Source organism: Panthera uncia, assembly GCF_023721935.1.
Source record: "Panthera uncia isolate 11264 chromosome B2 unlocalized genomic scaffold, Puncia_PCG_1.0 HiC_scaffold_25, whole genome shotgun sequence".
NCBI lineage: Eukaryota > Metazoa > Chordata > Mammalia > Carnivora > Felidae > Panthera > Panthera uncia.
Window position 1 is genome coordinate 12,722,385 of NW_026057581.1, and position 9,825 is coordinate 12,732,209.

Here is a 9,825-nt window from a genome sequence, read left to right on the forward strand (position 1 = left end):
AACCAGCAGCCAGGCCAGAGACCATCCCAGCCATTCCAGTAGTGGCCACAGAAAAACAGAGGACAATCCAGAAGCGCCAAGAGGAGGAGGGGAGGGCGCCAACCAGCAGGGAGACCAGAAGCTACATCTGGAAACATGGAGATGGTGGGTACCAGGACAAAGTGGAGGCAATGGTCTCAGGGAACCAGCAAGAAGGTCTGTAAGGCTTAAAGCGCCAATTCCAACGACTGAGGACAGTCCTAGATTCTCTCCTATGGATACCTGCCTACCGTCCGCTAATCGAAGAAGTCCTTATGTTCACATCCTTGCTTCAAAGACTTAAGCATTTGATAATAGTTCAACTTAGAGAACGAAGGATTGGAGCTTCTCAGATCCTTCGGGCCTTAGGAGATCAACGCAAATATTAATGCCCTGGGTAAATGCAGGAAGGCGAATCTTGGATACTTCAGGTTCCTTTTGCTCGAACGGAAGACCTCAAAGGTCAAGCCGGCACTGTTGTCCTGCATGTCCGACAGAACTGGTTTCTCCTCCCGTAAAAGCTCCCTGGGACTAGGTAAGGGAGCCAGATGACCGGAGGTCTTTTCCAGCTCTTAAACTCCTAAATTCTGCGTCAACACAAACTACATCTTAGAAATCCAACCACACAGAGACTCTAAGCCCTAAATAACTTGGAGCTGCACTCTGGTTAAGCTTCCAGGATTTTCCCAGAAAGAGAGCCGTCCTCCGTCTTCCGTACTAAGGGGAAAGAGGGCCCTGGGAAAGAAGAGCTGGGATTTCCACCTGCCCCACGACACCCTTCACGCCTGCCCATCTGCCAACTGAGATTTCCGGTAGCTCCAGAGGAAGGAGGCACATCCTGTCTTCCTGGCCGTGTTCCCTGAGAGGCAGGAGAGCTCTACTAAACCAGACCAGGGTGGTGGGGGGGGTCGAGGTTCGAACCCAAGGGCTGAAAGAAGCCAGTGAATTGCCTCAGAAGCCCATGGAATTTCTCCACTGCTACTGCGAACAAGTCGCTCTCTACTTCCCAATTTACACGGTTAACAAACAGAAAAATGAAGCACCTGACCAGACCCCGTTTGCAAAGCCCAAATAACCAATCTGAGTAAAAAAGAGGCAGAGGACTGACCCATATGACGCACAAAAGGCACAAAAGAAAAAGAACTCGCTGCTCCTCTAGCTGATCCGTTGCAAATGGGATGATAAACTTTAACTCCTCCTCAAGTTCAACACAGTGCGGCGGCAATCTCATCGTTTCTCAGCAGCCAGGTAAGGCGGCCTGGCAGAATTCTCTTCTTCATGCTCAGAGTCCTATTCTCATGTAACGCCGATGTGATTACAGACTATTATCTCCTCACACCCACAGTTTGTAAATGATAAAACCCCCAAATAGCTTCCAATGCAAAAATGCCTGCAATGATTTACTGCATCGTGTTCAGACTGGTGGCTTCGTTCTGACTTCGGGCCTCCGCACAAGAGAATTATACCCCCTACAACTAGTGTCTAATTAAAACATAAACCATGGGAGATGAAACCGCCCGCAAAGGAAGATGCATTTAAGGTTCACTTACTGACAAAAGACGCTTCATGAAACCTATAAAGTACTTTAACTACAGGAGAAGCAAACGCATGACCCAGATTATGGGGTTTCAAATTCTAGACATTAAAAAAAAAAAAAAAAAAAAAAAAAAAAAAGGCAAACTTTTTTTTTGGAAACACAAGAGTTCTTTTATATAATGTACCGTGCTGGTCAAGCCTGGTCGCCTCCCTCGGTGTTGAAGCGAGACACAATAAGGTAATAAGGGATTCTGTTCTGTTTCCAAAAGCTCAATGAGGAGGTCATAATTCAGAAATTAAAACTCAGGCTGCTTTTCACAGCTGCGGGGTCATGATGAGTCACCCTATCCTAAGCCAGGAGAGGCTGGAACTCCCCCTTTGTGAAGCTGCCTGATGCAGAAAGCCCAAGTGTAGCCTGCACCCAATGAGGGGGCAACACAGGGCTGAATGCCCAAGTTGTAGGTCACAGAAAGTCTACAAGAAGGTACCTCGGGTCCTTAACGGTCACTCAGAACAGTCCAGTACGGAGTGCTCTACGAAACAGCCCTGACAGAACGATCATGAACACTTCTCTAAGAGTTTATGGCTTTTTTATTCCCCCCCCCCTTCAATAGTCATTTAACCAATTTCATCAGCCATTTAAACAATGGCGGCATGGGGTCAGGAAATCCTGTTCACTATGTATATATATCCCAGCCCCTAGGACAAGCCTGCTAGAGTAAGAGCTCGATAAACCTTTCTGGAAACATAAGACTCAAGTGCCAGCTCGCTTCCCACTAGGTTTACCCACATATGGCCTGCCTGTCCCTAACCTTACGAACATCCAGGGCATTTTAAGTGGAGTGCATGAAATCTCTATTGTTTTCTTAATGTAAATTACAGCTACCCCCATAAAACAGTCCCCACAGTGCTAATCCAAAAGGGCTGGCTACCCTTCTCTCCCTCCCTCCCTCTCTCTCTCACTCTCTCAGCAGTAAGCTTGCCAACATACCAAAGCCCTCCTACTCAATCCACCTAGTTCCCTACAAGAAAATGGCACCCATCTGGAAATCCACGTGGCCTCATAGGGCCCAAACCTAATGACCCTGCCAGAGTCCCGTACCTTGAGCTAAATACTGACTAATTCCTTCAACAAAACAATTCTCTCCAGCTCCAGCTACACAGGCTCCCCCCCCTTCCTCTCTATCACTCAGGACTCTCCCATTCTGTTCCCCCTCCCACCCGCTATATTCAATTATACATTCCCAGATCACAATTTTCAAATCAACTGATATTCCACTCATGCCTCCGAGTTGACAATTCCAAATAATCCCCTCCGACCTTCCCTAGACACCTTCAGGCCACGTGCCTCTCTGGGCAGATGGAATCACGGGAGATTGGACAGTGTGGCACTGAACAGAGAGAGATCCTTTCCTGGATTCCTTTGGGATGCTCCCCTAAAACCAAGTATCTAGTCCCTTCTGGTTTACTGGTCAGCTTAATAAAAGACGACAGAGAGAGGCTGTAGCCACTGTCAGGAGTCCAGTGGCTTTATTCTGATACGAATTCAGCCACCCAGAGTGTACCAGTTTTTTAAGTTTTTATTTGAGAGAGAGAGAGCGAGAGCGCACACACGAGCAGGAGAGGAGCAGAGAAAGAGAGGGATAGAGAGAATCCCAAGCAGGCTCCACGCTGTCATCGTGAAGCCCAATGTGGGGCTGGAACTCACGAACCGTGAGATCATGACCTGAGCTGAAACCAAGAGTCAGATGCTTAACCAACTGAGCTACCCAGGCACCTCCCAAGTGTGTCAAGTTCTTTTTATGAATTTCCTTAAAGATTTTTTTAACCTCTTGCCATTGGGGTGTCATTAAGACCTCTGAGTTTTTACATTTCACCCCATTATTGGGGAAGCACAATTTAAGCCCCCAAACAACCAAACATACCACCTTCCCTCGTTCTCATCCCCTAATTCCTTAACCTGTAGTTCTCCAACCACAAAACAAAATGCTCTGCAAATACTGCCATAAATAAGAATATCTGGGTCTCCTGACCCAATTTTAAGAAGAAAAAGAACAACAACAACAAATCACAAGGATCTAGATTCACTTTACTATTCTGACTACTAAAAGTCACTTTCTTCAGCAAATGGAAAATTGAGCATTAAGGCTTTACGAAGTAAAAGTGAAAAAAAAAAATGCAGAAGTGACAGGGATTTCTTATCACTTGAAAAATCTCTGCCATTCTTTGAAGTAACTGGAGAATCTCTCATCAAAAATGGCAGCTGGTCAGGAATTAAACTTGAAATGCTTATGGTCATCATCTTTTATTGAAGGAAAAAAAAACAAAGACCCGTAATGGCTCCAAGCCTCGTAATAAGACACGTGAGAACATGGGAGCGCCAGCCTAGCGCATGAAGACCCCACACTTGTGGGGGATGGCATCACCTGACAATACCCCAAAGCTCACATCCAGGTTGAAGATTTGCAAAGCCTGCTACCACCTCCTTTTAGTTGAAAATGGGTGGGAAAGGAAGACATCACAAGTATCTTTAAAAAAAAAAAAAAAAAAAAAAAGAGGTGAGTTTCAAGGTCTTGCCCAAAAGGTCACACAGCTGGAGAGAAACGAGAGCTGCCATGTGAGGTCAACTGGTCCACGTTAGAGGGCAGGTGCCCAAAGCAAAGTTTCAAAACTCAGTAATTTAATCTCAGGGAGAAAACGACACACATGTAACTCCCAATGACTCCTAATTGGTAGCAACATTAAGATTACTCATTTCAAGAGGTGAATGTAAATGTTATATGAAAAAACAATCCATGAGCAGCTCTAGCTGGAGGCCGGTAAAAGAACAGAAAGGGGAGGGATTATTACTGGTCTCTACAACTACCTCAGTTCTAAGGTCATCTCTCAAGGCATCCTTATGCAATCTGTCCAGGTCTGGCTGCTTGTTACGGCTTTAAATTCTGGCCATCTTGACTTAGGAGAAGGGGAGACGAAGATGGAAATGCATGGATTAGAGGGAAACATTTCGGGTTTTTAAAAACCTTTTTTCTAGCCATTACCATTATTTTAAAAATGAAATAGGACCCATCTGATGGGAGGTACTTCATTTCCTATCACTTGTGAGCAAACTGAGTAAGAAGAGATTTAAGCATCACAGATAGAGTGACCAAGTAATTTATCATCCCAAGCAAGGACATCATAAATAATGATACAGGAACAACTGGTGGAAACTGGGGCACAGGTCAACCAACCAATTATACTAGGTCCCTTCCAGGAGGTAGGAAGCAATGAGGTCTAACAGCAGAGATCATTTTGAACCACATCACCAAATAAAAACAAAGCCAACTAGGAATGCAGTGTGATACACACCTGTGTTTCAAACGGACATCCAGAGCCTCCCACCAAGGTTTTAAAGGTCAGCCTGCTGGGGGGGGGGGGGGGGGGGGTGTTAATCCCTAAGGACAGGCACCATTAAAGATGGCATTCCGTTCCAGAGAAATCACTCCTGCTTCCACAGGGAGGTGGCACAGGAAGTCAACTGTTCCTCATGGTAAGTAGCGTGGGGGAGGGGGGACGGATTGGGAGGAAAGAGAATGTTCACATTCACAGGTAGGAAGACCTTCGAACACGAAACCACCGTAGTATAGCTTATACAAGTGCGAAGACAGGATTCGTGTTTGGATGACAGGAGCTACCAGAAGAGCTAAACCAACACCACCTCCCCGTGTACATATCCTATCTCTATCCACCTTGTCCAGGCCTCGGGAATGGAGGGATTTGTGACTTTCCAGCCCTTTTTAAATGAAAATGAAGTGATGGAGCACCCTGGGTGGCTTAGTCAGTTGAGTCCGTGAGGCTCCTGGGCTCTTCATTCTGGCCCGGGTCAGGATCTGAAGGTTCCCAAGTTGAGCCCTACACCGGGCTCTGTGTGGAGAACGTCGACCCTGCTGGAGATTCTCTCTCTCCCTCTCTGCCCCTTCGCTGCTCACACTGTCTCCCCCCCCCCCTTTCTCCCTCTCAAAATAAGTAAACATTAAAAAAGAGAGAGAGAGAGAGAGAGAGAGACAGACAGACAGACAGACAGACACAACTGGGTGGCCCAGTCGGTTAAGCATCTGTCTGACTCTGACTTCAGCTCAGCTCATGATCTCTGGGTTCAGGAGTTCAAGCACCAGATCAGGCTTTCTGCTGTTGGCACAGAGCCCGCTTCGGATCTGGACGCTCCCCCCCACCTCTGCCCCACCCTGTTCAAACTCTCCCTCAAAAATAAACATGAAAAATAAATTAATAAAATAAAAAATGAAACTGTGGCGCACAATGCCCAATTCCAATACTCACCCCTCCCCTCTAAGTTGTATTAACAAGAATTAAACACTTCATGGGGGGGGGGGGGGGGGCGGCCCAGGGAGGGAGGAGGAAAAGGGAGGAATCTGACAAACACACAGAGCCAAACAATAAGGAGGCAAAATCTGAAAGACCAGGTTGGTGAGGGAGGGGAGGAGGAAGAACCTGATGGCATCTTCTTTCCTTTTTCCATGGAGAAGGACTGGAAACCTATCCACGAATGCCTTTTCTTCTCAGAAGCAGCTCTGCATATACCTGCTGGTAAGTCGCCCTACTTAACACAATTTGTTGTTGTCTGAAATGCCAGCCTCTTCTATCAACAGTTTGGGAAGAGAACAATGAAAGCATCCCCCCCCTCCAAAAAAAGGTGCGGGGGGGGGGGGAGTGTTGTTGACTTCTTGGCACGGATTCAACATAAACAAGGATTTATGACGCCAAAAATAAGGAAGAGAAAACACTGAAGAAAAATGTGAGCGGTAGAACTTGGGCTAAAACTAACATTTCTTCCCTTTTAACAAAAGGCGTTTTCTCCGTTACAAGACTCTTGCAACTCCATTTGATGCCGATCCACTTTCTGTCAATTCCATGAACTGGATCAACTATCAATACTCAAAACAGCAAAGAAGGATCAGGGCAATATTCACATCTAGAAAGACAAGTGGCCAGGAAACCACGGACTTCCTGAACTCGTGAAGGATGTTGCTCCGCCGTGACTTTAAATGAAAAGCACTTCCAGCAGCAAATTTTCTCCCAGAGACACGCTTCCTGGGATAAAGCAAACAGCCTAAAAATGCTTATGCAAGGAAGAGTTTTACTTCTTCCAAACTCCCATTAAATAATGTGTACTTATCTTTGATTACCGCCTATTTATATTAAAAAAAAAAAAGCCACAGCTGAAATTGGATTAAGAACTTCTGCTCAAAACGATTTATTGCATAACACAACTCTGACAGCCTGATTCTCCGGCCACCGACTGAGCCTTTATAAAAATCTGCTGGGCAGCTGCCAAGTCAGCTCTTTTGCGTCTGAGCATGTCAGACATTGCTGTTGTCAAGGCAGCAACAGCATGGGCTGCAACATCCCCACGTTCATGGTTAAACGGCACAGCCAGGGAACAGCACAGAGGGCCAGCAACACAGGGTTCCACCTTCCTGCAGCCCTTCCTCTGACAGTCTGGGGTCTCGACAACATCAAAAAGGCCCAAGATCTACAGCAGGGTTATCTCCAAGAATCCAGCAGAAATCTGGGTTGGCCATCTTCGGTGTAGGGAGTGGGGAAAGAAAAGAAAATCAAGTTACAAGGAAATACTTGACCAGGGTCTTTGGAAAGACCCATCAGAATGAGGGAACGACTCGGCATCAGCAGTGGGGACGGGGACTCCACAAGGACGTCATTTGGGAATACGTTCTTAACAAGCAGGTTCCCAAAGGACTCCTAACAGATTTGGATTTTTTCCATCATTAAAGCCTTCCTATCTGAAGAATACACTCCCCCCCCCCCAACAAAATTTTCCCCAAATGGCATATTCTAAACCTGCGCTAACCGAACGGCCATGTGGCTATTTACAATTAATTAAAAACGATGCTCCAAGTTGCACTAGACACATTTCAAGGGCTCAACAGCCACATGTCTCCCCCAAAACGAACACAGCTACAGAAGGTTTCCATCATCACGGGAACTTCTAGAGCACGCATTTGCACTTAATTGGACGGGGTTTCAAGGACTGTGTGTTACTTCCTCCTGCGTTTCCACACGGTCCCCAAGACTCCTCAAAATAGGTACCTTTATGCTCAGCTTAGCAGGAAAATTCTGGAATATTCAATACTTTGCACAAGAATCCGCGTCTCAAGTAGGGGAGAACGATGTGAACTGCAAATAGCCACCCCTATATATAGCTCTCTGGAAAACCGGTCTCAGTCCTCCTTGCTACAGTGGCCTTGCAGTTTTGCAGGGAACATATAGGAAATCCTGGGGGGGGGGGGGGGGGGACTTTTGAGTCTACAAGTAAGCCCTGAAGACATAACACGTTAGTATGCCTTCAAGTCATTTTCTAAGGAATCTCCTTCAGAACAATTCCTCCAGAATTAAGACTAGACAAAAAAAAGCCCCATCTTCCACCAGCCAGTTTCCAAGCACCAACAGAGTGACCCGAACCACTGAGGTGGATTCCTGCCCCCCACCTCCTGCCAGGACCAGTCAAGGGTGGTGGGTCTTGAGCCGCGGCGGGGGGTGGGGCAGGGGAGGCAATTTTTACCCTTCTGTTTCTTCCCCAGTGTTGGGGTCATTTTAGGAGTTTGACCAATAGCTGGGGTTTGCTGGCTTTTCTGGGTCAGCAGCGCCCCCATCCAGAAAATAAGTGTAAGCATATATACGTGCCCAGGGGACAGACTGACTGGCCAGGCTACATGACAAGCCAGTAGGTTGAATTTGGCCATTTTATGCAAACTTTTCAAATTTATGAAAGCTATTTCAAATTATCAAGTTATTTTCAAACAGTTCAAATAAACCCTGTCCTTGGATTGAACATATAAATGGACACTGTGCCACATTTGTTCTAATATGTACTTGTCCCCTTTTCTCATTACCATCCAGCCCTCTCCAGACCGAACGACCACCCCGGAAGTGCTCTGTGCCAGGTCATTACAGGCACGGGTCTCCAGAAAAAAGGCCAATGTCGGTTTCCCCCTCCATTAGCACTTTGCGCTAACAATGAATGGATACCACTATGTGGCAGGCCACAAGATACGTGTTTCTTGCACATATTCTCCTCTCCAAGTGGCCTACAAAGTATTCACACAAACATTCCTAAGTGACACACCTTAGGCACGGAGGTTCTTAAAAAAAGATCCCATCCTGATGGGTCGGTGTGACCACAGAGTACCTGCCGGGTGCCCTATCATCTCTGTGTTCCTGACACAACAGCCTGGGGTCTAGCACAGACTATGTACTCAAAACCAGTTCGGGGCGCCTGGGTGGCTCAGTAGGTTGAGCATCCACCTTTGGCTCGGGTCACGATCTCCCAGTTCGTGAGTTCGAGCCCCGCATGCATCAGGCTCGTGGCTGTCAGCACAGAGCCCACTTCGGATCCTCTGTCCCCCAAACCCCTCTTTGCCCCTCCCCCGGCTCACGCCCGCCCCCAAAAATAAACGCTAAACACACACATACTATGAGCGAGCACTTATAAACAGATGGAAAGCGTAAAGAAAATAGTAGCCTGGAGGGAAGAGAGACCTGGGTTCCAATTCTAGAACTCGGTTTCCTCATGTGCAAGACCAACGACCCAGGAGAATGACTGCCAACTTGAGCATCCGTGAGAAGCCATCACAAGGCTTGAAAGGCCCCCAGATTGTGGGCCCCACGTCCACTCTCTCCCAGGTAATGCTGATGCTGCCAGCCCGCAGACCATGCGCTTTGAGAATCACAGGTGCACACTGGCCTGGTGACAGAAGGCACGTCCACCTGGCCTACGAAAACTGTTCCGCCGCCACGAAATGCACTAGAATTGCCAAACCTAATGCAAACTTTCTATTAGCCACCTGATTCTCCCCTGGCTTTCCTGTTTCCTCTCGGGGACCTTCCACTAGGACTCTCCTGCCCCTCCCAATCTGTAACGATCTTAACACCCATGATGTCTATTTCATTCTCTTAACACTCTCCTCCCTCCTCTCCTTGCTCCGCCCTCCCTGTGGGATTCTACCTCCATCATCCCTGCCACCGCCCTCCTGGCTGCCCAGGGTTTGGCATCTTAAGTGGGACTCCTGCTTCTTTCTCATTATTCACGTTCAGTCTCTAAATCCAGGTATACTGCTGCGCGTCCTTCCAGATACAGGTTAAAACAACGCCCTCATCTCCCCTCCTACAGGGGAGACCTTCCAAAATGAGGGCCACCAACCAATCCCTAGTGCAACCATCCCCCCCCCCCCCCCCCCCCCCCCCCCCCCCCCC

At 47.5% G+C, this 9,825-nt stretch overlaps 1 protein-coding gene across 2 annotated transcripts in view; it reads right to left on the reverse strand.

Moving 5' to 3' along the window:
* The window catches only part of JARID2 (jumonji and AT-rich interaction domain containing 2), a 159,323-nt gene that overhangs the window by 35,770 nt on the left and 113,728 nt on the right, over positions 1-9,825 (reverse strand). The window lies entirely within an intron of this gene.